The sequence below is a fragment of the Eleutherodactylus coqui genome, chromosome 10 (genome assembly GCF_035609145.1).
Source record: "Eleutherodactylus coqui strain aEleCoq1 chromosome 10, aEleCoq1.hap1, whole genome shotgun sequence".
Taxonomy (NCBI): Eukaryota; Metazoa; Chordata; class Amphibia; order Anura; family Eleutherodactylidae; genus Eleutherodactylus; species Eleutherodactylus coqui.
The window spans coordinates 134,634,737-134,661,983 of record NC_089846.1 but is presented as its reverse complement, the minus strand read 5'-3'; the positions used below and the strand labels follow the sequence as shown (position 1 = coordinate 134,661,983).

The following is a 27,247-nucleotide window of genomic DNA, read 5'->3' as shown; positions in this document are numbered from 1 at the left end:
AGCCATAGGCTAAATAGCCGTCCTCTGCCCCAAAGTAATGCCACAGAGGGTATTGGATTGAGGCATAGGGAATAAGGGAGAACCCAAAAATTCCCAGTTTAAAGTTTAAAAATGATTTTCCATAAAGTGAAAATAGTTGCGAAAATATGAGTCTCAACAAAGAGGGTTCACTGCCTTTCAGCTGTTGGTTCAAAGCCTCATCAGGAACCACTGACCCCCAAAAAATAGAAAATTCAGAAAATTCAAAGAATTATTGCTAATTCCAAGAAAATCATTTGAAGTGCCAAAATAGTATATGGGGAAGGTACAAGAGGAGCCCCCGCTCTACAATCCCCCCATAAAGGACGCAAAAATAACAAACAGCATCTTCAGCCTTGAAGGATAGCCCTGCCACTCTGTCATAGAGTTTAAAAGGAACCTCCCCCCGGACCCCCATCGAAGTAAGTGGCATACTCTGTGTTCGCTAATATCTCTCCCCGCATTAGCACATGAAGGTTTTCTTACTCATTGTTTATATGTTTCCACCTCCTTCCTGTTCGTTGGGGTTACTTCCTTCCTTATTGCTGCTCTCCTTCACAGATCAATTGCATTGTATGAGAGATAAGAACTTATGACTTTTCTTGGCATAGACTCTCTAGAGAACATCTCTGGTCATCCACTAACATCTTTATAGGCGCCATTCCACCATAATCCTTCCTTAGCCCGATCTCAAGGACCCTACAAGTTATGATCTTACATATCACTGGGACCTGACAAAAGATAAGGTGAAATTCCACTTTAGAATATTAAGGGATGTCAAATTAAATATTTTATAGCTGGCCAGTAAAGTCAATCATCGCAGCTCTTCTTTGGTTTATGGTGTTTATTCAGTTTACATTGTACATTGCTATAAAATAGAGGACAATAAATGCTTCAGAAATAATATTACTTTATATGATTTGCTTTCAAGGAGGTTAACAGGATTGCTGATTTCAAACATGCTGCAATTCTCGATGGAATATAAAGAAAATTGGCCAACTGGAGGGCACCAAGCAACAAGGGCAAAATAGAGGAAGAAGATCCTCATTAAGGTAAAGCCTTTATTCTTCATTCATTTTGCTATTTAAAAAAAAACAAAGAATAATGTTTTTAAACTTGGGCAAACGTGAAGATTCATTGTGGGGGCGATACTATGCTGCCAGCCAGGGGCGTAACTAAAGGCTCAGGGGCCCGGGTGCAAGAGTTCAGCTGGGCCCCCCTCCCTCCTTCTGTACCCATACCCAGAGTCGTAACTTGAAGATTCGGGGCCTCAATGCATAACCTGTAACAGGGCCCCCAAACTATAATGCTTTATTCATAGTACTGGGCTCCCTACATGGAGAGGAGAGGCCTTATGGGCCCCCTAAGGCTCCTGGGCCCGGGTGCAACCGCATCCCCTGCATCCCCTATAGTTACGCCCCTGCTGCCAGCCTATCGGAGGTGCCCTCATCGCCAACAGCAGCTGATGCTTCCTGCACATGTTACAGAGAACTAAATATTCTCCCCTATAGGCAATGCTCCTAGTGGAGATTATATATGTAATATGGCCTCCAATAGAACATGCCCCAGAAGTCATGTAAATTAATCTAAAGTCTTACAGTTTATAGATTGATAAGACGAACTTGTATTTGTCTGTGTACTGAACACGGTGGGCCTACTTTGGATGTTTCCGACTGTGGTAACAATTCTACCCCTATATTATGTACAAATAATCGTGTCTAATTATAAGCTCCATGCAGTATGGTGTCTACAGTATATGACAGTTCAATACGCAGTCCAATGTTACTTAAACAATACAGTGTGGCCAACAGGATATGCTGCAAATTCTATATGATTTATAGTACCTAAATAGCTACACAATGCCACTATGCACTGCATAACTCATACTAACACACAATGACCAAAGCTCCATACATAAAGCTATTTTAGAAAATTGATATACACTGTCTAAATGATCCTACTATAAAATTAACATGAAGATTCATTGTGGGGGCGATACTATACTGCCAGTCAATGGAGGTCACCAACAACAGCTAATGCTTCCCGCACATGGCACAGAGAACTAAATATTCTCCCCTAGAGGCAATGCTCCTGGTGGAGATTATATATGTAATATGGCCTCCAATAGAACATGCCCCATTTTTCTTTCTATGGGATTCCATATGAAATTGGAAGCATGTGTATGTACAGTGCGGGCCCATAGATTTCTAAGGGTTCTGCAGTATATCTCCATACATTTAGTGTGCCTTAGTGCATCAGGCATTACTCCACTGTATTAAAAATGTCTGCCTCTGGTCTGCAGCAATAAGTACTACTGGAATTATTGTTTAATTAGTGATTCCATGAAGATTCTTGAGAAAGAACTCTACTGTATATATATGTATAGTATTACATGCTGGTCATTCATATGAAGCATATCGAAAGCATGAGTCCAACAGAGGGAACAGCGGGGACACACTTCTATCATGTCTGTATTCCTGAACGTGATGAACGAACTTTTGAAAAGTTTGAACCAAACCGGAAGTTTACCAAACCACTAAAAATAGTGTATAACACTGTGTAAGAGCTATACAAGCCTTGTAAACACTTCAAGCATGTTATGCAGGGCTTTTATGACTCTTAGACTGTGTTATACACTGGAGATGAGCGAGTATACTCGCTAAAGGCAATTGCTCGAGCGAGCATTGCCTTTAGCGAGTATCTCCCCCGCTCGAGACTGCAGGTTCGGGTGACGGCAGCGGGCACGGAAATGCGGGGGAGAGCGGGGAGGAACGTGGGGAGATCTCTCTCTCCCTCTCTCCCCCGCTCCCTCCTGCTGACAGCCGCTACCCACCGCTCCCCCGCGCCATCACCCGAACCTGCAGTCTCGAGTGGGGGAGATACTCGCTAAAGGCAATGCTCACTCGAGCAATTGCCTTTAGCGAGTATACACGCTCATCTCTATTATACACTAGTGTTTAGGACTAGACTTGAGGGAACCAAACCAGTAGAACCCTGTTTTTGGGTGCTTAAAACGTGTTTCGGGTTCTTGCCTAAACCAACTTTTAGCAAAGTTCGATCTGAAACAAGTACTACTAGTTTGGTTTGCTCAACACTATCCCTGAATAATGCAAATGGATATAGGTTGTCTTCATGAGACAACCCCCTTATACTACAGTCTAAATTTTAGTTAGGAACACTTAAGGAAACTGATTTCTTATTCATTTTATAGCAGGAGCAGTTTCAGTTTCCTACAATACAGAATGTTGGCCTAGGAAGATCTCAGTACATTGTATGTTATCAACACTAAAAGCAATAGGGATTTCAAGTAGTAATTAAATAACCAGAAATGATCAATTTTCCCAGAAACTATTAAAATGACAGAAAAAAATAATTTTTGGATGAGGCCTCAGAAGTCTGTTTAGAGACAGGTACAGCCAATAACACATTTTTAACAGGAATAAACCCTGTTTCTCATCACATTTCTTCTGACACATTGATTGTGGGCTGCACATTTAGAAAAAGTGTTGTGTTCTATAAAAAGAAAGAACTGAAGTTTTGTTTGATGTCAGCAATGTATCTATAAAGCTTTTCTGAAATGAATAATAGCAAAATGTCCTTGTGTAGAATCACAATTGCCAAATATAACTTCAAGGCTCGAGCAGAATGGTATTACAGCTCTTTCTGCAGAGTTTCTTCTGGTACATCTGATTAGAGGTTCTTGGTTCTAATAGTGTGTTGAAGTATCAGTCTTGGGAATACGTTATGGAAATTCAAGAAAAAATATTCTGAATCGCAACGCACATGATGCGGATTATTTAACAGTTCTACCTGGCTAATGCTGTTATATCTGGTAAAACTATTAAAAAGTAGCATGATAATGAATATTTCTATTAGATTATCATATATTGGGTGGTAGCCTGAAATGTCGCACCACCTCTGCCAGATGAGAGGCGCTGGGTGTGAACGCCAAAAGTGGAAGAAGTTTCCAGGACTTTTCCAGCACTGGATGGGAACCTGGGTAATTGTTTAGAAAGCACAACACTACCAGGTTCATCACATGGGCAAGACAAAGTACATGTGTGAGATATTCAAGGGGAAGGCCCAGTAGTCACAGATGACGTGGCCTCGCTTCAGTTTGTGCAGGGTCGGCCATGTGTCAGCCTGGGCCTGCAGAGCAATCAACAGCGCTTCGGCCATGTGGCTATGCTGCCCTATACAGATGAGTTTTAAGATAGCACTTTGGCATTTACCCCATGCATGGAGATTGGATCTTGTCACATATGGATATCTGTGCCAATGTGGAGGGTGTTGTAAGTTGGTATGAAGAGGTGGAGTAAGAAAAGGAGGGTGAGGAGGGGGAGTGAGGATGGGACAGACAAGGATGAATGTCCCACAACTCTTGGGGGTATTATGATATGTTGTACCACACCTTCAGGATATTGACTCAGTGTGCTGTTAAGGATATCCAATGTCCCTGGCCATGCTTGGTGGACCATGTGTCCATAGTCAGGTGTAACCTGCCACTGACAGCATTCTTCAACACCAGCCACACGTTATTACTCACATGGTGTAACGTCAAACTGGGACATGAACATTCTGCAGAGTCTTACCAGGATGTGAACTGCGGAACTGCGAACTGGACACAAAACTCACAGGCAGGCAAACTCAGGAGAACTCATACAGAACCACAGGGCAGAGAGACGTACTACATACTCACAGACAGCCACAAACCAACAACTGATAAACGCTCAAAACATGCACCAAGCATACCCGCATGTATAAACAGATAGAATAGATACAATACAAAGTATTATTTTGTATTTTGGCCAAGATAAATAAAATACGAGGTATTAGTTCATATTTTGGCCAAGATACTTAAGCCCCCGAGCCCACTTCATGGGTCCTCGTTGTCTTGCGGGCCGCTACACTAATGAGACAACTAACCCCAGGAAACCTGCCTGCAATGTGAGGCGATCATCCTGATAGGGATGACCCCACTCCGGAACCTAGGGAGTTACCTCGTTCTAGATGATAAAGGACCCACAGCAAGACACAGTTCACACTACACGTACCGAGAGCTGCACAAACATGCAGGAACATGACACTGTTCTCACTGAACATCCTGAACACTGCACAGACACCTCATGTCAAGCCACATGCACAGACATCTCATATGCAGCCACATGCACAGACATGCAGAAACATGACACCGTTCACACTGAACATCCTGAACAAACAGAGAAAATGCCAGCAGCCTGGTATATATGAGCAACAGACCTTGGAGATTGGTTAGCTAAAGCAATCCACAACCTGCCAGCTAATCAACGCCACCTGTGAAAACCCATGTAGTACAACAGATCCCATGAATGAAAATGCAGGGATGGCTCTTTGAGCAAAGGAATGGTGCTTGGGTATCTGGTGCTGTGGATTACACCCAGAGTATAATGTTGTGGAAGGTGTATTTATCGCCTATCCTGAAGGGCAGCATTTCCATTGCAAGTAGTTGTGCAATGCTTGTGTTCAGGTTCTGTAGTTATGGATAGTCGAGATGGTATTTTTTTTATATTCCATAACTGGGGGATGGAGGGCTGGCTGCTGACCTGGGACATGCTGGAATATGGGGTAGTTGTCAATGCTGGTAAAGGTGGTGGTGATAGTGTCGGCTCAACTTCTGCTCTCTGTTTCCTACTCCTGGCTCTGAAGCATGCAGCCTGATCATCAATTGCAAAGGAGAGACCTGAAGTAGTCGTGCTACTGCCCCTACACAAAATTGCCTCTCTGTGCTCAGAGCCTAGTGCATGAACAAGGGGGGGAGAGAGGGGGAAGATGGAGGAAGAATTGGAAGGCATCAGAATGCAATATATATTTGACTAGCTGATATACCCAGCTTCGCCCGAGTTAATTTGGTACTCATGTTTATCTGGTGTTCACACGGAAAATCTTATGAAGTGATGGTTACTTTAGAGATACTGAGGAAAAAAATATGTTCACCATTTTGCATGGTACTTTGCGTTACCCAGGAAACACCACTTGGAGGTAACCATGTGACATTTCCTTTATATAAAATGACATCAGGAAGTGAGAGAATTAGATTCCGTACGTGAAATTAGGACGCTAATTTCTTTGCACTTAGAATTGAATAATCGAGTTGGGACCCATTAACTTTTACTATTCATGACATAATAATCAATGCTCGTGCCAAATTTCAAGTGAGAGAATTAGATTACGTACGTAAACTTTGGACGCTAAATCTTTTGCGCTATAATTGAATAATCAAGTTGGGACCCATTCACTTTTCCTATTTATGACACAATCAATGCCCATGCCAAATTTCAAGTTTCTATGACATTGGGAAGTGAGAGAATTAGATTACATACGTAAAATTTGGACGCTAATTCTTTTTAGCTTAGAATTGAATAATCGAGTTGGGACCCATTAACTTTTCCTATGTATGACATAATCAATGCCCGTGCCAAATTTTAAATTTCTATGACATGGAGAAGTGAGAGAATTAGATTACGTACGTAAAATTAGGACGCTAATTTCTTTGCACTTAGAACTGAATAATTGAGTTGGGACCCATTAACTTTTACTATTCATGACATAATAATCAATGCTCGTGCCAAATTTCAAGTGAGAGAATTAGATTACGTACGTAAACTTTGGACGCTAATTCTTTTGCGCTGTAATTGAATAATCAAGTTGGGACCCATTCACTTTTCCTATTTATGACATAATCAATGCTCGTGCCAAATTTCATGTTTCTACGACATTGGGAAGTGAGAGCATTAGATTACGTACGTAACATTTAGACATCGGGAAGTTGTAGAATTAGTGGCGAGTCAGTAAGTCAGTCAGTGAGTCAGTGAGTCAGTCAGTCAGTGAGTGAGTCAGTGAGGGCTTTCGTCTTTATATATATAGATGTAGGGGCTCCCACCCACTTGGTTAGCGATTTGCGTTTTTTTTAGCGCTGCGATAGAGCGCTAAAACTTTCTAGTTTAAAACAAATGAGTTGTAATGTGGCTATGCGCATTTGCGATTTTTTTCACTGCACGGGTGCGATTTTTCATCGATTGCGACTGCCCTATATTAGTGCGATGTCCGATTTTTCCATCGCCCATGCAAGTCAATGGGTGCCGTAAAAACGCATCGCAGAATTGCATGTGCGACTGCGTTGCGATGCTTTGCTCTATAATTAATTTTAAAGTGTCGAAAAGGCTGCGATAAAAAACGCAGGGCAGTCACCATACATAGAGCTTTGCGATGCGAGTTTAGTGGGGGGAAAATGATGCAGAACTATAGGAAGTAAAAAATTAGATTTGAACAAAAAAATCCCAAAACAATAGAATTACAGAAACATTTCTAAAAGGAGTGCGATCAGCTGTTATATTACCTACCAGATTAAAAATCAAAAGTGCTTTCAATTTAATAAAAAGTGAGTTGACAGAAAGCACTTACCTCCCACATCAAACAATCAATGTTACTGGAACGATATTAACTAGAGATGAGCGAACACCAAAATGTTCGGGTGTTCGTTATTCGTAACGAACTTCCCGTGATGCTCGAGGGTTCGTTTCGAACAACGAACCCCATTGAAGTCAATGGGCGACCAGAACATTTTTGTATTTCGCCGATGCTCGCTAAGGTTTTCATGTGTGAAAATCTGGGCAATTCAGGAAAGTGATGGGAATGACACAGTGACGGATAGGGCAGGCGAGGGGCTACATGGTGGGCTGCATCTCAAGTTCACAGGTCCCACTATTAAGCCACAATAGCTGCAAGAGTGCCCCCCCCCCCCCCCCCCCCACTGTCAGCATAAAGATCGTCCTCCTCTGGCACAGCTGTAACAGCTGTAGCAGAGAAGAACGATGTTTGCCCATTGAATTCAATGGAACCGGCAATACAGCCGACTCCACTGAATGCAATGGGCTGCCGGCGATCGCAGGATGAATGGTCGGAAAGGGGTTAAATATATAACCCCTTTCCTGCAATTCATCCAGAAATGTGTTACACTAAAAATATATACCGGCGTATAAGGCGACGGGGCGTATAAGACGACCCCCCAACTGTCACCTTATACGCCGGTAATACAGTGGAGCAAAGAATAAAAATCATTACTTACGTTTTTAGATGATCTGCGGCGCTCCTGCAGGCTGTCACTCCCTCCTAATCCACGGCAGACAAGCTTTCTCTATGAAAGACTTTAAATCCCTGCCTCCAGAAGCACACGTGCCTTCAGCCAATCACAGCCAATGACAATGATGTCATTGAATGGCTGTGATTGGCTGTGTTTCTGGAGGCGGGGATTTCAAGGCTTGAAATCCCCGCCTCCAGAAACACAGCCAATCACAGCCATTCAATGACATCATTGTCATTGGCTGTGATTGGCTGAAGGCACATGTCTTTCTGGAGGCAGGGATTTAAAGTCTTTCGTGGAGAAAGCAATACTCTGCCGTGGACCAGGAGGGAGTGACAGCCTGCAGGAGCGCCGCAGATCATCTAAAAACGTAAGTAATGCTTTTTATTCTTTGCTCCACTGTATTACCGGCGTATAAGGTGACAGTTGGGGGGTCGTCTTATACGCCCCGTCGCCTTATACGCCGGTATATATTTTTAGTGTAACACATTTCTGGATGAATTGCAGGAAAGGGGTTATATATTTAACCCCTTTCCGACCATTCATCCTGCGATCGCCGGCAGCCCATTGCATTCAGTGGAGTCGGCTGTATTGCCGGTTCCATTGAATTCAATGGGCAAACATCGTTCTTCTCTGCTACAGCTGTTACAGCTGTGCCAGAGAAGAAGGATTTGTCTTCTATATGTTCTCAATGGGGTCAGCGCTGCTGCCGCTGGCCCCATTGAGCGCATATAGAATGCATCCATAGCGAACCGCGGGAGGGGCAGACTTTCATATCAGGCGGACACCTTATCTCCCCAGCCACTCACAGCAGGGGGGTGGTATAGGGCTTAAACGTTGCAGGGGGAAGTTGTAATGCCTTCCCTGTCTTTATATTGGCCAAAAAAAAGCGCTAACGTCTCAGGGAAGAAAGTTTAATTTACCAGAACACCGCATGGTGTTCGTTACGAATAACGAACATCCCGAACACCCTAATATTCGCACGAATATCAAGCTCGGAAGAACACGTTCGCTCATCTCTAATATTAACCTGAACATTACAAAACAAACGAGTCAATACGAATATTAGAAGTGCTGATTAATCCAGTGCTTGATCAACTCTGTATATTATATTCCCCATTATCTATGTTTCTGCTATACATGGATACGCTATTAGAGGTTACATATAAAGTCGCTCTCTTTGATTCTTACTTGAATGAAATTGCTAGAAATGTTTTACTTTTTTCCTACTAGCTTTGTCTTTGTTTGAATTGAAAATTATGTATTTTCCATTTGCTTGCCTTAACTGTTAAATCCAGAGAGTAGTTGAGCACCAGATTTCTATACTTACTCCAATGTATAATCTGTCACACGCATTTCGCCTATTTGGAATGCAAATAAGGAATATGAAACAATACCTCTGCAGCGCCACCTATTGGATGACCCTTCTCTTCATAGGCCTCTCACTAAGCCAAGCGAGAACCCTACTGGACACCTGATGAGGGGCAAAGCCCCCGAAACAGCAGGCTGGGTATGGTTTTTGGCTTGTGGTCAATTCCCAATCATTGTTATAAATACTTGTTTAACCCCTTAAGGACTGGGCTGTTTTGTAGCTTAAGGACCAGACACTTTTTAGGGATTTTACCCATGTTGTGGTTTTACTGCCCTATTTTTTTTTTCCTTTAGCTACCAAAATTATTTTTGCTGTGTTTTTTTCCCATGACATAAAGGGCTATTTTTTTTAATATCTTTCTCACTGACTTTTTTTTTTCGTATTTTAGTTTTATTTGGGGTAAAAAGCTAAAAAAAATATTTTTTGAACATTCCTAGTTATTTTTTTTAATTAATAAATTTACACTAAGGTATGGGAATGGGTTCCTCATTTTTTTTTCGGACGTTTGGTTTACAGGGCGCATACGGTGATGGTTTTGATTGGCGCCAGCTTTGAGTTATTTTCTTTTTTATATATATTTTATTGTTTTATTCTGTAATTTTGTTTTATTTATTTATGTAACTATTCTTTTTACTATCTATGTCCCCCATGACATCATATAAGACCTCTGGGGGACATGCACATATTTTTTTTTTAATTTGACATTTTTCCATTGTGGCTGGTGCATCCATAGGAGCTCCAGTTACAGAGGAAAACATCACCTGTAGTGACATTAGTCACTGGCAGAGGTGATCAGGGTCATGTACGATCCTGCAGCTCTGCTATAGCAGGGAATCCCGGCAGTCACATGACCCCTGGGCTCCTGTAGTGGAAGTTGCACTTCCACTTTCACTTTTTAGTACACAGTGGTCATTGAGCGCTGTGTACTCAGGGAAGAAGGCAGAAAGGGTTAAAAACTCCTCCTGCCTTCTCCTCTGGGTTGTCAACTGTCACTAACGGCTGACAACCTGTCCTGCTTCTGATTGATTACAGAAGCAGGAAACTTTTTTTTTTTGTAAATCAGATTTTATTGAGATATTTTAACAATACAAGGATATCTCCCCTGAAAGGGGATAGCGTATCACTAGACAATGACTACAATATTATGCACATATATGTAGACCTCAGACAGTCGGAAAATTAGTTTGTTCAGTTAAAGCTAGGAGATCCTTCCTTATGTCTAGGCCTTGTATATTAACTGTTGAATTAAACCAGTTGAAAAAAAGGGGGGGGGGGAGGGGGTAAGTACGAGGGGAATAGGGGAGGGAAGAGAAAAAAGGGGAAGGTACAGGGAAGCCGTCATCATCTGCTCACCCTGCTGGTGTCCAATACAATGGACTCGTAGGAGTCGGGGTTAGAAGCAGGAAACTTTAATCCCCACCGTAATTTTACTTATAGCTGGGCTTAAAGCCCAGGACCAGGCGCCGTATATTTACTGTGCCTCATCCTAAATCTGTTAAAGTCTTGTTTACTCGAACTGAATACAATATAAACGATGCCTCACGCAACCGCATTAAAATAAATGACAAACAATAGATATATTAAGGTACAAATAAAACATTTATGGTTTAACATGGGGCTGATTTGCTGTGGATTTCCCGCCACTGAATAAATCTGCAGCAGACCCGCAGAAAAATCGGCACCAATTGAATTGAAATTGAAGGAGTTAAATTCACTGTGAACCAGGGAAAGGGCAAGTATAGTAAATCTATCGCCCGTCTCCCTGCCACCTCTCTTAACAGCACCATAACTTAGTTTATGGTGCTGCGGGAAAGTGGCAGGTTCCCTTTAAGCCTGAAGGAGGCTACTTCCTAACCATAGAATGGCCTCGCTGTTCTTTATAATGGTGTGGATCCCAGGTATCAGAGAATTGCAAATCACATAGCATAGACCATTGATGTAAATTTCTAAAAAAATCATGTTAACCCTTAGTGACTGTGCATATACCTTTTTTACGGCGATCACTAATGGGCCTTGGGCCTGTGTCACATATTCATATTTAAACAGCATTTTGCGCACGCCATGCAGTGAATACGACCCATTGATTTCAATGAGTTTGTTCACAGAAGAGTATTTTGCCTTTAAAAAAAAATGGAATAAAAATGATTACAATTTTGTATGTTAACTAAAATGGGCTAAATGAAGAGCAGAATTCATCCTACAATAAAACAAGCCCCCATAGAGCTCTGTCCACTGAAAACTAAAAATGTTACGGCTCTTGTCATACGGCAACGCAAAAGCAAATCTTTACAAAACAAAGTGTTTTTAGTGTACAAAAATAGCCAAACATTAAAAAACTATATAAACTTGGTATCGCCAGAATCGTCCTGACCCAGAAAACAACGTTATCACCAGAGATGAGCGAGCACCCAAATGCTCGGGTCCACGTTATTTGAGTCGAGCTTTTCGTAAAATTCGAGAGCTCCACTCGAGTAACGAACCCCATTGGCTACAATGGGAGACTCGAGCATTTTTGTATGTGGGACGCCGGGTGCCGAGCTTTTTTTTTTCTAGGTTCGTTTTTCTCTCTCTCTCTCTCCCCTGCCTGCCAGACAAAAAATTTGCCATTGACGCGCTCTGCGTCACGACGGGGAGGGGCCAAAACAGGCACGTCACAGCGGGGAGGAGCCAAAAACTAGGGCGGGGTAGAACACGGCGTGATGTTCGTTCAAGTAACGAGCACCATCCAGTATGCTAATACTCGAACGAGCATCAAGCTCGGCAGAGGATGTTCGCTCAACTCTAGTTATCACCTAATTTATTCTGCATGCTCTAAAAATGAAATAAAAAGAAAACAATGGTGGAATTTCTTTTCTCCCACTCTCTCCAATACATTAATAAACGTTATGCCATAAATAATATGTACCCAAAAATGATGGTATTAAAAAATAAAACTTGTTCTGCAAAAAAAATCAAAAAACCAAGGCTTGCTGATATGGCTATATCTATGGAAAAATTAAAAAGTGATGATTTGTAAAAAACTAAAAATTGGTTGCTCACTGGGGCCTAAAATGGGCCGATCATGAAGAAGTTAATATAAATCTGTACTCACCCGATTCCCTCCAGCAGATTGCTGGGATTTCAGATTTAGGAATGGAGATGTGTAGTTGTGTATGATCCGAGCAGAGCACCAACTCTTATACCTCATATCGGAGCAGTTACTCTGTGCGCTGGGATTCTCAGTAGGTCCTTACATTTCCATCAGGATGGATAAACCGATCTCATTAATGCAAATAAAATGTATTCCGTTTCTCCATTTTCCCCATTTTGCATATAACGAGTGTCGCTATCTCTTGGTTTCTACCTTTGGATGAAATGTAATTCTATCCTGGTAAGGTTTGCATTATAAACTCCCCCACATATTAATACATTGTGATACGGCGAGGAAGAAGCCTGTCTGCATAGAAAGTATGTGCGATAGAGAATGGAACGCGAAGGAGAATATAAAGATAAACGCTACGAAGAAATTGTGTTTGTGTCTTCCAGTTTCCCGGCAGCCGATTGTTTATAGCACCTTCTGTTTGCTGCGAGCGGCTCTGTAATATTTTATGACGCTTTTGTTGTTTTTAGGTTTTTAGGAAAACTCTGCTGTTATTAAATAAATGTTTACTAATATTTAACAATAAACCCTAAACTGGAATCTTGTACAGCAGCGGTGTGACCATCATAATACCGCTATATCACTACATTAAAGGGGATCTGTGCGAGGAAAGGGAACATCTGGGCACTGCCCTTCCCCTTGTCAATAGGGTGTGTCCCTGCAGAGACTATGGGCTCCTTCAGACAAGCGTATGCGCAACTGCGTATGCTGTAGAGCAACGTATTTCTGGTATGAATGCTGTAGATTTGCACACGTGTCGACACATTTTAATGTCGTTTTTGCACAAGCATGGCAGGTTTTTGCACACGGGACACTACCTTGCCACAGTTTAAAAGAGTATTTAGCCTGATGAGGTCCCGGTGTGTTCTTTTCGTGATCATTTTGCGCTATATTTCATGCATCCTCTTCCGTTTTGTTTATTTGCGCATCCCCCTATAGAATTTTAGGGGGCACTTTGGTGAGCAAATGCACACAAAATAGAGCATTCTTTATTTTTCTGCATGCTCGAGAAATGTACATAAAAAAAGTAAATGTAAATGAGCTCATTGAAACCAATGGCTTCTGTTCACTGCGTATTGTGCACACTATTTTTGTATGCACAAAAATGCGTGGAAATACGCCTGTGTGGAAGAGCCCTGGGGCTGGCTTCACACGAACGTGTTTTTGTGCGTATATAGGTGCATACATAAGTGCGCACTCATGTGCATGCAAAAACACCCGTGAATGCAGATCCGTGCATTGTCTTCAATGGAGCCGCGGCACGGAATTTCAGACGCGCCTTAAAAATGCACCTCTTCAGGGAGGCATACCAAATTCCCTGACCTAGTCCCCCGCCCCTCCCTATGTCTCCCCATACCTTCCACCCTGCCTATCACATATGACCTCTACCCCTGCACCTCCTTACCTCCCTGCCCTGTTTGCTTTCTAATAACTGATTTCCGCATAAAATCCCCTACTGCCTGTGTTCCCGATGCCTCGTTCCCCCCCCCTCTTGTACCTCTTGTACCACCCCCACCCCATTTGTTTCAAACTGATTGTACCTCACAGTGTAATTGTATTGTTTGCATTTATCCGATGCTTAAAAGTGCTGCGGAATGAGTTGGCAATATACAAATAAAGATAATTATTATTATTACATTCAATAATAACTGTTAGCATAAGACTGGTACCAATAGTTGGTACCAATAATCATCAACTAGCATATTGAAACAATGAGGAGCAGGCTCATTTAGGGTGCATTCAGACAAGCATGTTTATGAGCGTACATATGTGTACGAATAACCACGCGTCTAATAGAAACATTGGTTCCCTATGATGTGTTCACATGTCTGTGTTTTAGAGGCATGGAAATTAATGTACCTGCAAAACATAGGACATGCGTGCACCATAGGTCCGTGGTGCGTTTCAATATTCCCCGTGGGGAGTCACCTCATCACTCAACACCGTGACAGCACTGTCACAGTGTTCTGCGACAAGGGCACTCCCCGCAGGGAGTAAAGAATCCCCTGCCACAGCTGTCACAGCTAGGACAGCTGTGGCAGAGGACTGCAAAGCTCTCCCATTACTTTCAATTGAAAGCAACAGGATGCCGGCACCCCCGCAGCGATTTTCGGAGAAGGGCTTTAAATATAAGCCCTTCCCTGAAAATCATTCCTATCTGGTGTAAAAAATTAAAAAATATATATACTTACCTATCCGCCGCTGCCGGGGCTCAGGCGCATATAGCTGCTTGGGTCCCGTCACTCTAATGAAGTTTTTTCAGCAGGGGGGTATTTTAAATCCCCAGCTGCTGAAAAGGCTGTGTCTGATTGGCTGAGTGCTCAGCCAATCATAGGCAGCACTCAGCTATTCATTGAATGACAGCTGAGTGCTGCCTGTGATTGGCTGAGCACTGTGACCAATTACAGGCAGCGCTCAGCTGTCATTCAATGAATGGCTGACAGCTGCCTATGATTGGCTGAGTGCTCAGCCAATCAGATGCAGCCCTTACAGCAGGCAGGGATTTTAAATCCCCGTCTACTGAAAGAACTTCATTAGAGTGATGGGACCCAAGCGGCTAGACGTGCCTGAGCCCCGGCAGCGGCGGAGAGGTGGGTATATATATATTTTTATTTTTTACACCAGCTAGGAATGATTTTTCAGGGAAGGGCTTATATTTAAAGCCCTACCCTGAAAAATCACTGCAGGGGTTGCCGGCAGACCATTGCTCTCAATGGGGCCGTCGGCAGAAAACGCGGCACCATTGAAAGCAATGCTGCATGGACCTGCATTCACGTTTTTTTGTGCACGTATGTGGGTGAGCCGGTTTCGTGCACACCTATGTACGCACCAGCATACGCTCATGTGAATGCACCCTTAGGGCTTAGTCACACGGGCGTTTATTGCCGCGATTTGCGCATGCGCATGCGTCCGGCGACTTTTTAAAACCATTGCTTTGCAATGGTATCGGACACATGAGCGCTTTTTATGCGCTCGTCCGATAAATTAGAGAACAGAAATCGCAGATCGCACCTATCTGCGATCTGTGATTCCTGTTCTCTTCTGTATATGCGCTCAATGGGGCCGGCGGCAGCAGCGCCGACCCCATTGAGAACATACAGAAGACAAATCATTCTTCTCTGCCCCAGCTGGAACAGCTGTGGCAGAGAAGAACAATGTTTGCCCATTAAATTCAATGGAGCGGCAATACAGCCGACTCCATTGAAAGCAATGGGCTGCCGGCGTGCGCGGGATGAATTGTCGGCAAGGGGTTAAATATATAACCCCTTACCTGCAATGCATCCTTAAATGTGAAAAAATAAAAAAAAAGGATGTACTCACCTGCTCCCGGCAGCTGGAGATCCCGGCGGTCGGCCTGCAGTGGGTGTGAAGGAGGTGTGACTCAGGCTTGCCCCTGATTGGCTCAGCCTGAGCCAATCAGAGGCTGATCTCAGTCACACCCATTCATGAATTCATGAATGGGTGTGACTGAGACTTGCTTCTGATTGGCTCAGCGCTGAGCCAATCAGGGGCAAGCCTGAGTCACACCTCCTTCACACCCACTGCAGGCCGACCGCCGGGATCTCCAGCTGCCGGGAGCTGGTGAGTACATCCTTTTTTTTTATTTTTTCACATTTAAGGATGCATTGCAGGTAAGGGGTTATATATTTAACCCCTTCCCGACAATTCATCCCACACTCGCCCGCAGCGCTTGCATTCAATGGAGCTGCTGTATTGCCGGCTCCATTGAATGCAATGCGCTGGACAGCTCCGGCCCGTTTCTAATGAAACGCGGCTAGGAGCAGATTTTCGGGCGATTTTTGGGCCGATTTTTCGGCGCCGGTCACGCGATTTGCGCATGCGCATCAGTCATGCGATGCGCAAATCGCGTGAAAAAACGCCCGTGTGACTAAGGCCTTATAGTGCACTGACTTACATGTATTGATTTCACCCGGTGGTCCCGGTCCTGCAATAGCAGTTATTATAAGGAGTAAATGAGGTCTTGAGGTTAGTCTTGAAAATTGTAATGTGTTTCAGAAAATGGCCAAATGTTTAAATCAAGTTTTTGTTAAACAAATTTTAAAGAGAATCCGTCACCTACTTTTAGCCCTATAAGCTAATTTTATGGGCTGTAAGTAGGTGACCTGCTGAGTCCGGGGTATGTAAGTGTTCCACTTAACTCCCCTGTCATTCCACCAGTGTCAGCACTAAAAGCCTCTGCTCAATGCAGTGAGCAGCGCATTAAGTAGTTCCCCATTCTAATTCTATAACATGTGGACTACGTAGCAGTGCTGATTACTGCACTGCAGTGGCTGCTTTCAGCGCTGACACCCGGGCAATGACGGGGGGGGGGGGAGGTAAGTATAACACTTATCTCCCCGAACTCCACGGGTCACCTACTTTCAGCCCATAGGATTAGCTTATAGGGCTAAAAGTGGGTGACAAAGTCTCTAAAAGATTTATTTTTAATTTTCCATGTCACTATCTATATTTAAAGAGGTATTCTCATCTCAGCCAAACTGGCAGTTCTACGCAGTTTCTGTAGCTCCCATAGAAGTGAACGCAGAGAGCACATATGTGGCCACGTCTCCATTCATTTTCCACCTAGACGCAGCGTCGAGAGGTGGTAGCGGCATGAGGGGACCTCCTCTCTGGAGATAGATGCAGGTTTCATAGGTGTAACCCATGTATATCAGATGTTCATAACATATAATGTGCATATATGTCTGATATCAGTACACCCTTCTTAGCCACAGCTTGTAGATCGGCATCTACCAGAATGCAAGACACCAGCGCTAGCAGCACTTTAATCCCATGCATGCTAGCCCTGCTAAGTATTAACATATGTAAATAAATACTACTTTCGGGTCTTGGTCAGGTGTCCAACTACTTTTGGTAGGATAGTGTACCTTAACCGTCACTGCAGTATTCTATAGGTTTTAAAAACATATGCAACATTAGCAAATTAGCTTAAAATTGCAAGCTTTGCGAACTAGCTGGGAACTATTTGACATTGAAATGTTATCCAGTCAGCATAATTTTACTTTACACTTATTCAGCGAGAAAACAGTAAAGGATATACTGTATATCCATTATCTATTCCTCCACTACCTATACAGCCAGTCATCAAAAAGTCATCGCTGCATTATACTAGGAGTCTTGCTTGAAGGGAGAACAATTCTCTACATGATGTAAGTCTGCTGGGAAGTGTTCTACACATTCAGCAATAATGTCTTGGCATAGAGAGAACTTATGTTAATTCAAGAGATAACTTTGTGTCAAGTTTTTGCCTTTGATGTGTAATTTTAAAAAAAAAAGATTAATTTTATGTTTTCCGCAGAAAATGCTATATAAGTGCAAATTATTATTTCTTTTATTACAATAAACAGCCACTATTCATTAGAGAGATGAACCTGCTTAGCTGGTAAATACATCAGGCCAATAGACAAATAAAGAATACAACAAAACTTCAAACAGAAATCTCATTAAGATTTAACGGTAAAAGTTTATTGCTCTAGGTGGTAAAATGCTCATCAAACATGTAGCTTGTTTTTGTATAAAACTGCTGAAAATTTTCGGTTTCTAGGCTATTACATGTAGATGTTGGTTAGGTTGACTGACATAGCATGTAAAACTTCCATCAGACTTCGGATGAGATGTGAGGGCTAAGGCTTCATGTCCACGGGGAAAATCAGGCCTGCTACGGATTCTCCATGGAGAATCTGCAGCGGGTCCCTCCTGCCCCGCGGACATGAGGACTGAAAATAAGAATAAACTTACCCGCAGCGGACCGGGCAGGTCTTATCTTCTTCACGGCAGGATCTTCTTTCTTCGGCCGGCGGATGTGCTCGGCACGCCGGCAACGTGCCGTGCGCATGCGCCGGGCACATCCGCCGGGCCGAAGAAAGAAGATCCGGCCGTGAAGAAGAGAAGACCTACCCGGTCCACTGCGGGTAAGTTTATTCTTATTTTAGGTCTCCCGTGGATCCGGATGGCTTCCATAGGCTTCAATAGAAGCCTGCGGGAGACCCATATGAAAATGGAGCATGTCACGTTTTTTTTCATGCTCCATATTTTTTTTAATTCCCTTTTATTGACCATCCGCGTGTATTTATCTACCCGCGGGTGGTTAATGCATCCCTATGGGGTGCGGATCCGCATGCGGGTGATCCGCTGCGGATTTAAAATCATATTTTGCCCATGGACATGAGGCCTAAGCCATTGTCTCTCTGTTTGGAAAGATAAGAACTTGATCGACAAGAGAAACCACTCAATGTCCAGATATTGAAACTAATGTCCCACTTAGATTGGACAACGGTCGTCTAAATGACTGTACAAGTGCTGGCGTCAGCTTGTCGGCTTCTCAACCAGCACTTCCCATTCCATATGAAGCGCTTCACATTTACATTCAGCATGAAGTCGCCAAGCACCGATGATTTTCATGCTGGTTGAAAGTGAACGACCTGCAAGCTGCAAACGAATAGTGCACGATGGCTGTGTATTTAGACGTGACGATTATCGTGCAAATTTGCTAGTTTTAATGAATTTTGTGTGATATTTGTCCTGTGTAAATGGACCTTAAGTCATTAGTTCCCCAAGAATTTCTACTAAACTATTAGCTCCCCAGGGGTGCCTACTAAACCATTACATATCACCCCAGGGAAGCCTACTGTCAGAATTCAAACCTGGAGAATCCTGTGTTCCAGGCGTTATCTTTACTACTTTCCTCTGCAGAGTTCCTTGCTAGTGATGAGCGAGCACCAAAATGCTTGGGTCCTCGCTATTCGAGTCGAGCTTTTCGTAACATTTGAGAGCTCTATTCGAGTAATGAACCCCATTGGGAGACTCGAGCATTTTTGTATGTGACCCGCCGATTGCCGAGCTTTTTTTTCTCTCTCTCTCTCTCTCTCTCCCCAAAGCCAGCCACAAACCCACAAACTAGCGTTGATGTGCGCAGCAGGGAGGGGTTAAATCTGACACATCAGCGGTGGGGAGGAGCCAAAACTGGGGCGGGGTCGAACACAGCATGATGCTCGCTCGAGTAGCGAGCACCATCGAGTATGCTAATACTCGAACGAGCATCAAGCTCGGCTGAGTACGTTCACTCAACTTTATTCCTTGCTAATCCATTGACCTAGTTTCTTGCATTATGGAAGCCTTGATTGTCTGATTGTCTATATCTCTTCCCTCCTTATAAAATCTTGGTCCTTCCACTTCCTCCTTGCAAGATTATTGTGCTTGCTTCAGTCTAGCTCTCTACTTCCTCTGCTATGCTCTTCCTGGATGGTGATGAGCGAATTCTCGAAAAGTTTGGTTTGACCAGTTCGCTGAACTTTTACAAAAAGTTAGATTGAGCCGACTGTACAACATAAACCCTCAAACTGGTGTACAACACTATCTAAGAACCATAAAAGCCCTGTATACCACTTTCATTGTTCAGCACTAGTGTTGAGCAAACCAAACAGTAGAACCCTGTTTTGGGTAGAACTTTCCTAAAAGCACGGTTTGGGTTCCTGCCAAACCAAATTTTTTGCAAAGTTCGACTTGAAACAGGGTTCCATTGATTGAGGTCACTCACTACTCTTGGACAACCCCCTTACGGCTGATTTCTGTGTATCGACATCTGGCTAACTACAGGACTGTGCTTGACCCATGACTAGTTTCTGACCTCAGCTAGTTACTAACCAGAAGTGTCACAGCACCTGGACTCTGACCCTTCACTCCCGACCATTACATCTACTAAATTACTAGATATCCAGGGATGCATAATAAACCAATAGCTGTTCAGTAAAACTTACTAAATATCTGGCTCTACAAGAATGATCATTAAAGTGAGTATTTGTAGCAAGCATGAACTCTAAAACAAAAAAACACTGCAAACAATTAATTCCTAATAAGTTTATATTGTAATGAGGTTGATCACAGCAGACACAATACCTTTAGCATAAAGGGAGGAATAACCTGGAATGTTGGTGCCAGCTCCAAACCGATCCTGGATCAATATAATGTACAGTCAAGTAATGAATGGAGAGCAGCACGCCAGGGAAGTTCTTCAAATAGTCAATACTTTATTAAGCCCACCTAGATGGACTTCATAAAGTATTGACTATTTGAAGAAATTCCCTGGTGTGCTGCTCTCCATCCATTACTTGACTGTTCCTAATAGGTTTAGATATACAGTTAGAGAAAAATCAAAGACAGTATGCTGGGATATAACAGGTAAACCACTGGCTCACCAGAGAAAAGCCGGAAAACTCAGCACAGCTATAGTCAGATTACTGCATTAATAAGATCCCATAGCTGGTGCAATGCACCATAAAATTGGTAGGCATAGTTAGATATTTGAATCAATTTGCGGTGGGTATGGGATTCTAATGTATTGCACTCACTCATACATATAATATAGCCAAGCTCCTAACCCTAATAACATCTTTATTTAATTGAAGAGCGGGGAATACGCCTCTAATACAAACATATCTCCTGTGGAAACAAATAATTTAATGGCAGCAGGTTATTCCTAAAGTAGAAGATATTTATATATAGTAATTCACTTCCAACTTCTAAGCTTCCTTTGTCTTCGCTAAGTCCTAACCAGGTCGTAGCTCTGCCAGTTTAAAGGCAATAAATCATTTATTTGTGACCTTACTAATCTGAGCCAAAATGTTGACTATGGGCATGGACACAAATATGGACTAGACTGGGTTTTATGATAAAATGTTCTGAAGACTGAAACTAAATCCATACATAACTGAGGAGTAAATAATTAAAAGCAGCAAAATGATCATTTAGTATACATACTGCCATAAAACTTGTTCATGGTGGTAAATACAAGGTTGCTGAAAGCCACTGGGCAGAAACAATTTTGTATAAGGCCAACTAAAGGCCCTTTTACATGGCCCAATTATTGGGCACAAATGATCCTCCAAACGTTTGTTCACCCAACAATCGGACCGACTATAACATGGCCAACTATCAGCCAACAAACAAGAAAACGTTAATTCATTGGCTGATTACCAACATAAACATATTCACTGATAAGCTCATCTCCCTGATGTACATTCAGCCTATGGGGATGAACAATTGTATTTAAGGATTGTTTATCTTCATATCAGTGATTGTTGGTCCGTGTAAAAAAAAGCAAACAAGCACCAATCAACAAGCTTCGTGATCAGCGCTATGTACATCAGGCTATGACTATCAGAATGCAGGACACCAGAGCTAGCAGCACTTTAATCCCATGCATGCTAGCTCTGCTAAGTATTAACATATGTAAATAAATACTACTTTCGGGTCTTGGTCAGGTGTCCAACTACTTTTGGTAGGATAGTGTACCTTAACCGTCACTGCAGTATACTATAGGTTTTAAAAACATATGCAACATTAGCAAATTAGCTTAAAATTGCAAGCTTTGCGAACTAGCTGGGAACTATTTGACATTGAAATGTTATCCAGTCAGCATAATTTTACTTTACACTTATTCAGCGAGAAAACAGTAAAGGATATACTGTATATCCATTATCTATTCCTCCACTACCTATACAGCCAGTCATCAAAAAGTCATCGCTGCATTATACTAGGAGTCTTGCTTGAAGGGAGAACAATTCTCTACATGATGTAAGTCTGCTGGGAAGTGTTCTACACATTCAGCAATAATGTCTTGGCATAGAGAGAACTTATGTTAATTTAAGAGATAACTTTGTGTCAAGTTTTTGCCTTTGATGTGTAATTTAAAAAAAAAAGATTAATTTTATGTTTTCCGCAGAAAATGCTATATAAGTGCAAATTATTATTTCTTTTATTACAATAAACAGCCACTATTCATTAGAGAGATGAACCTGCTTAGCTGGTAAATACATCAGGCCAATAGACAAATGAAGAACACAAAAAAACTTCAAACAGAAATCTCATTAAGATTTAACGGTAAAAGTTTATTGCTCTAGGTGGTAAAATGCTCATCAAACATGTAGCTTGTTTTTGTATAAAATTGCTGAAAATATTTGGTTTCTAGGCTATTACATGTAGATGTTGGTTAGGTTGACTGACATAGCATGTAAAACTTCCATCAGACTTCGGATGAGATGTGAGGGCTAAGGCCTCATGTCCACGGGGAAAATCAGGCCTGCTACGGATTCTCCATGGAGAATCCGTAGCGGTTCCCTCCTGCCCCGCGGACATGAGGGCTGAAAATAAGAATAAACTTACCTGCAGCAGACCGGGCAGGTCTTATCTTCTTCACGGCAGGATCTTCTTTCTTCGGCCGGCGGATGTGCTCGGCACGCCGGCAACTTGCCGTGCGCATGCGCCGGGCACATCCGCCGGGCGAAGAAAGAAGATCCGGCCGTGAAGAAGAGAAGACCTGCCCGGTCCACTGCGGGTAAGTTTATTCTTATTTTAGGTCTCCCGTGGATCCGGACGGCTTCCATAGGCTTCAATAGAAGCCTGCGGGAGACCCACATGAAAATGGAGCATGTCCATATTTTTCATGCTCCATATTTTTTTTTATTCCCTTTTATTGACCATCCGCGTGTATTTATCTACCCGCGGGTGGTTAATGCATCCCTATGGGGTGCGGATCCGCATGCGGGTGATCCGCTGCGGATTTAAAATCATATTTTGCCCATGGACATGAGGCCTAAGCCATTGTCTCTTTGTTTGGAAAGGTAAGAACTTGATCGACAAGAGAAACCACTCAATGTCCAGATATTGAAACTAATGTCCCACTTAGATTGGACAACGGTCGTCTAAATGACTGTACAAGTGCTGGCGTCAGCTCGTCGGCTTCTCAACCAGCACTTCCCATTCCATATGAAGCGCTTCACATTTACATTCAGCATTAAGTCGGCAAGCCACCGATGATTTTCATGCTGGTTGAAAGTGAACGACATGCAAGCTGCAAACGAATAGTGCACGATGGCTGTGTATTTAGACGTGACGATTATCGTGCAAATTTGCTAGTTTTAATGAATTTTGTGTGATATTTGTCCTGTGTAAATGGACCTTAAGTCATTAGTTCCCCAAGAATTTCTACTAAACTATTAGCTCCCCAGGGGTGCCTACTAAACCATTACATATCACCCCAGGGAAGCCTACTGTCAGAATTCAAACCTGGAGAATCCTGTGTTCCAGGCGTTATCTTTACTACTTTCCTCGGGTCCTCGCTATTCGAGTCGAGCTTTTCGTAACATTCGAGAGCTCTATTCGAGTAATGAACCCCATTGGGAGACTCGAGCATTTTTGTATGTGACCCGCCGATTGCCGAGCTTTTTTTTCTCTCTCTCTCTCTCTCTCCCCAAAGCCAGCCACAAACCCACAAACTAGCGTTGATGTGCGCAGCAGGGAGGGGTTAAATCTGACACATCAGCGGTGGGGAGGAGCCAAAACTGGGGCGGGGTCGAACACAGCATGATGCTCGCTCGAGTAGCGAGCACCATCGAGTATGTTAATACTCGAACGAGCATCAAGCTCGGCAGAGTACGTTCACTCAACTTTATTCCTTGCTAATCCATTGACCTAGTTTCTTGCATTATGAAAGCCTTGATTGTCTGATTGTCTATATCTCTTCCCTCCTTATAAAATCTTGGTCCTTCCACTTCCTCCTTGCAAGATTATTGTGCTTGCTTCAGTCTAGCTCTCTACTTCCTCTGCTATGCTCTTCCTGGATGGTGATGAGCGAATTCTTGAAAAGTTTGGTTTGACCAGTTCGCCGAACTTTTACAAAAAGTTAGATTGAGCCGACTGTACACCATAAGCCCTCAAACTGGTGTACAACACTATCTAAGAACCATAAAAGCCCTGTATACCACTTTCATTGTTCAGCACTAGTGTTGAGCAAACCAAACAGTAGAACCCTGTTTTGGGTAGAACTTTCCTAAAAGCACGGTTTGGGTTCCTGCCAAACCAAATTTTTTGCAAAGTTCGACTTGAAACAGGGTTCCATTGATTGAGGTCACTCACTACTCTTGGACAACTTACCTTACGGCTGATTTCTGTGTATCGACATCTGGCTAACTACAAGACTGTGCTTGACCCATGACTAGTTTCTGACCTCAGCTAGTTACTAACCAGAAGTGTCACAGCACCTGGACTCTGACCCTTCACTCCCGACCATTACATCTACTAAATTACTAGATATCCAGGGATGCATAATAAACCAATAGCTGTCCAGTAAAACTTACTAAATATCTGGCTCTACAAGAAGGATCATTAAAGTGAGTATTTGTAGCAAGCATGAACTCTAAAACAAAAAAATACTGCAAACAATTAATTCCTAATAAGTTTATATTGTAATGAGGTTGATCACAGCACACACAATACCTTTAGCATAAATAGGAGGAATAACCTGGAATGTTGGTGCCAGCTCCAAACCGATCCTGGATCCTGGATCAGTATAATGTACAGTCACGTAATGAATGGAGAGCAGCACGCCAGGGAAGTTCTTCAAATAGTCAACACTTTATTAAGCCCACCTAGATGGACTTCATAAAGTATTGACTATTTGAAGAAATTCCCTGGCGTGCTGCTCTCCATCCATTACTTGACTGTTCCTAATAAGTTTAGATATACAGTTAGAGAAAAATCAAAGACGTTTACAGTATGCTGGGGTATAACAGGTTCACCAGAGAAAAGCAGGAAAACTCAGCACAGCTATAGTCAGATTACTGCATTAATAAGATCCCATGGCTGGTGCAATGCACCATAAAATTGGTAGGCATAGTTAGATATTTTAATAAACATGCGGTGGGTATGAGATTCTAATGTATTGCACTCACTCATATATATATAATATAGCCAAGCTCCTAACCCTAATATACATCTTTATTTAATTGAAGAGAGAGGAATACGCCTCTAATACAAACATATCTCCTGTGGAAACAAATAATTTAATGGTAGCAGGATATTCCTAAAGTAGAAGATATTTATATATAGTAATTCACTTCCAACTTCTAAGCTTCCTTTGTCTTCGCTAAGTCCTAACCAGTTCGTAGCTCTGCCAGTTTAAAGGCAATAAATCATTTCTTTGTGACCTTACTAATCTGAGCCAAAATGTTGACTATGGGCATGGACACAAATATGGACTAGACTGGGTTTTATGATAAAATGTTCTGAAGACTGAAACTTAATCCATACATAACTGAGGAGTAAATAATTACAAGCAGCAAAAAGATCATTTAGTATACATAATGCCATAAAGCTTGTTCATGGTGGTAAATACAAGGTTGGAACAAGGTTGCTGAAAGCCACTGGGCAGAAACAATTTTGTATAAGGCCAACTAAAGGCCCTTTTACATGGCCCAATTATTGGGCACAAATGATCCTCTAAATGTTTGTTCACCCAACAATCGGACCGACTATAACATGGCCAACTATCAGCCAACAAACAAGAAAACGTTAATTCATTGGCTGATTACCAACATAAACATATTCACTGATAAGCTCCTCTCCCTGATGTACATTCAGCCTATGGGGATGAACGATTGTATTTAAGGATTGTTTATCTTCATATCAGTGATTGTTGGTCCGTGTAAAAAAAAAGCAAACAAGCACCAATCAACAAGCTTCTTGATCAGCGTTATGTACATCAGGCTTTGATTCAGCCCATGTAAATGGACCTTTAGACAAATGTTATCAGATCCAGACAGTGTTAATAGGATTCGACAACTACCTAATGGGTAGGACAGCCTCACCGCCAATCCTCAGATCAGAAGGATCGGCAAACAGTTTTTTTTTTATATGCACCGTTCTTTGTTTAATTGTGAGCTAATCACCTCCTGAGGTGTCTGCCAGGTGATTATCCCCATCTTCCCATGTCAATGAACATGTTCACCAGGCAGCAGATTTCTCCTAAGCAGCAGTTCCTTTTGACAATCCAAGTGTCCTTCAATAATCTCCTGTTTAGACGGAATGATTACATTCAGAAAATCATTCAAATGAACAAAACTGAAGATAATGGTTCAGTCTAGAGGCAAGCAAACAACTGAACATTGAGCGAGAATTATGAGGTTCTTGCTCGTCGTTCAGTTTCAATGGGCATAAAAAACTACTGTCGCCTTGGGCACTTATCATGCCATGTAAACGCTGCTTGCTCAGTCCTCAATAATTGACCGAGGACTGTATCATTCTCAGGAGGAATAGTGCCGTTTAAATGGCTGTCCAAGTGCGAACAAGCTGGTGATGATGTCTCCAGCTCTTTCCATCAGGCAAGCGAGAATCGTGAGATTCTCGGCCCATGTAAAAGGGCCATAAGTTGACCACAGAGACCATCGGCAATCAGTTGTTATCAGTGGTGGAATGCCATGAGCAAATCTTCAGTTCCCCTGCAGTGCCTCCAGAAGGAAAATGAAGAATTACATGGTTCACATTGAAATCAATGGGCTCTGTGTAATGCCAGGAAATTCTCTCTACTATCTTAAAATTTCCTAACAGGGTATTTGAAAAACGATTTTCTGTAGAACGCATAACATCGCATACTAACAAGGTTGTACACTCTAAATTCTATTTGAAACCCATTAGATTACACTTATATTGCTGCAAAATGTAAGAAATAATAGAGATGGGTCCATAAATAGTTTGCCTCCAAACAGTCCCGTAGGTGATTAGCAATTATTAATACTTGTTAATT

The 27,247-nt window shown here is 42.5% G+C and overlaps 1 protein-coding gene across 1 annotated transcript in view; it reads left to right on the top strand.

Moving 5' to 3' along the window:
- Positions 1-27,247, top strand: part of HTR2C (5-hydroxytryptamine receptor 2C) — a 486,357-nt gene that overhangs the window by 254,873 nt on the left and 204,237 nt on the right. The window contains exon 3 of the mRNA XM_066579897.1: positions 950-1,070. The gene's annotated coding sequence lies outside the window, so the exon portion shown is untranslated. The remainder of the gene's footprint in view (positions 1-949; positions 1,071-27,247) is intronic.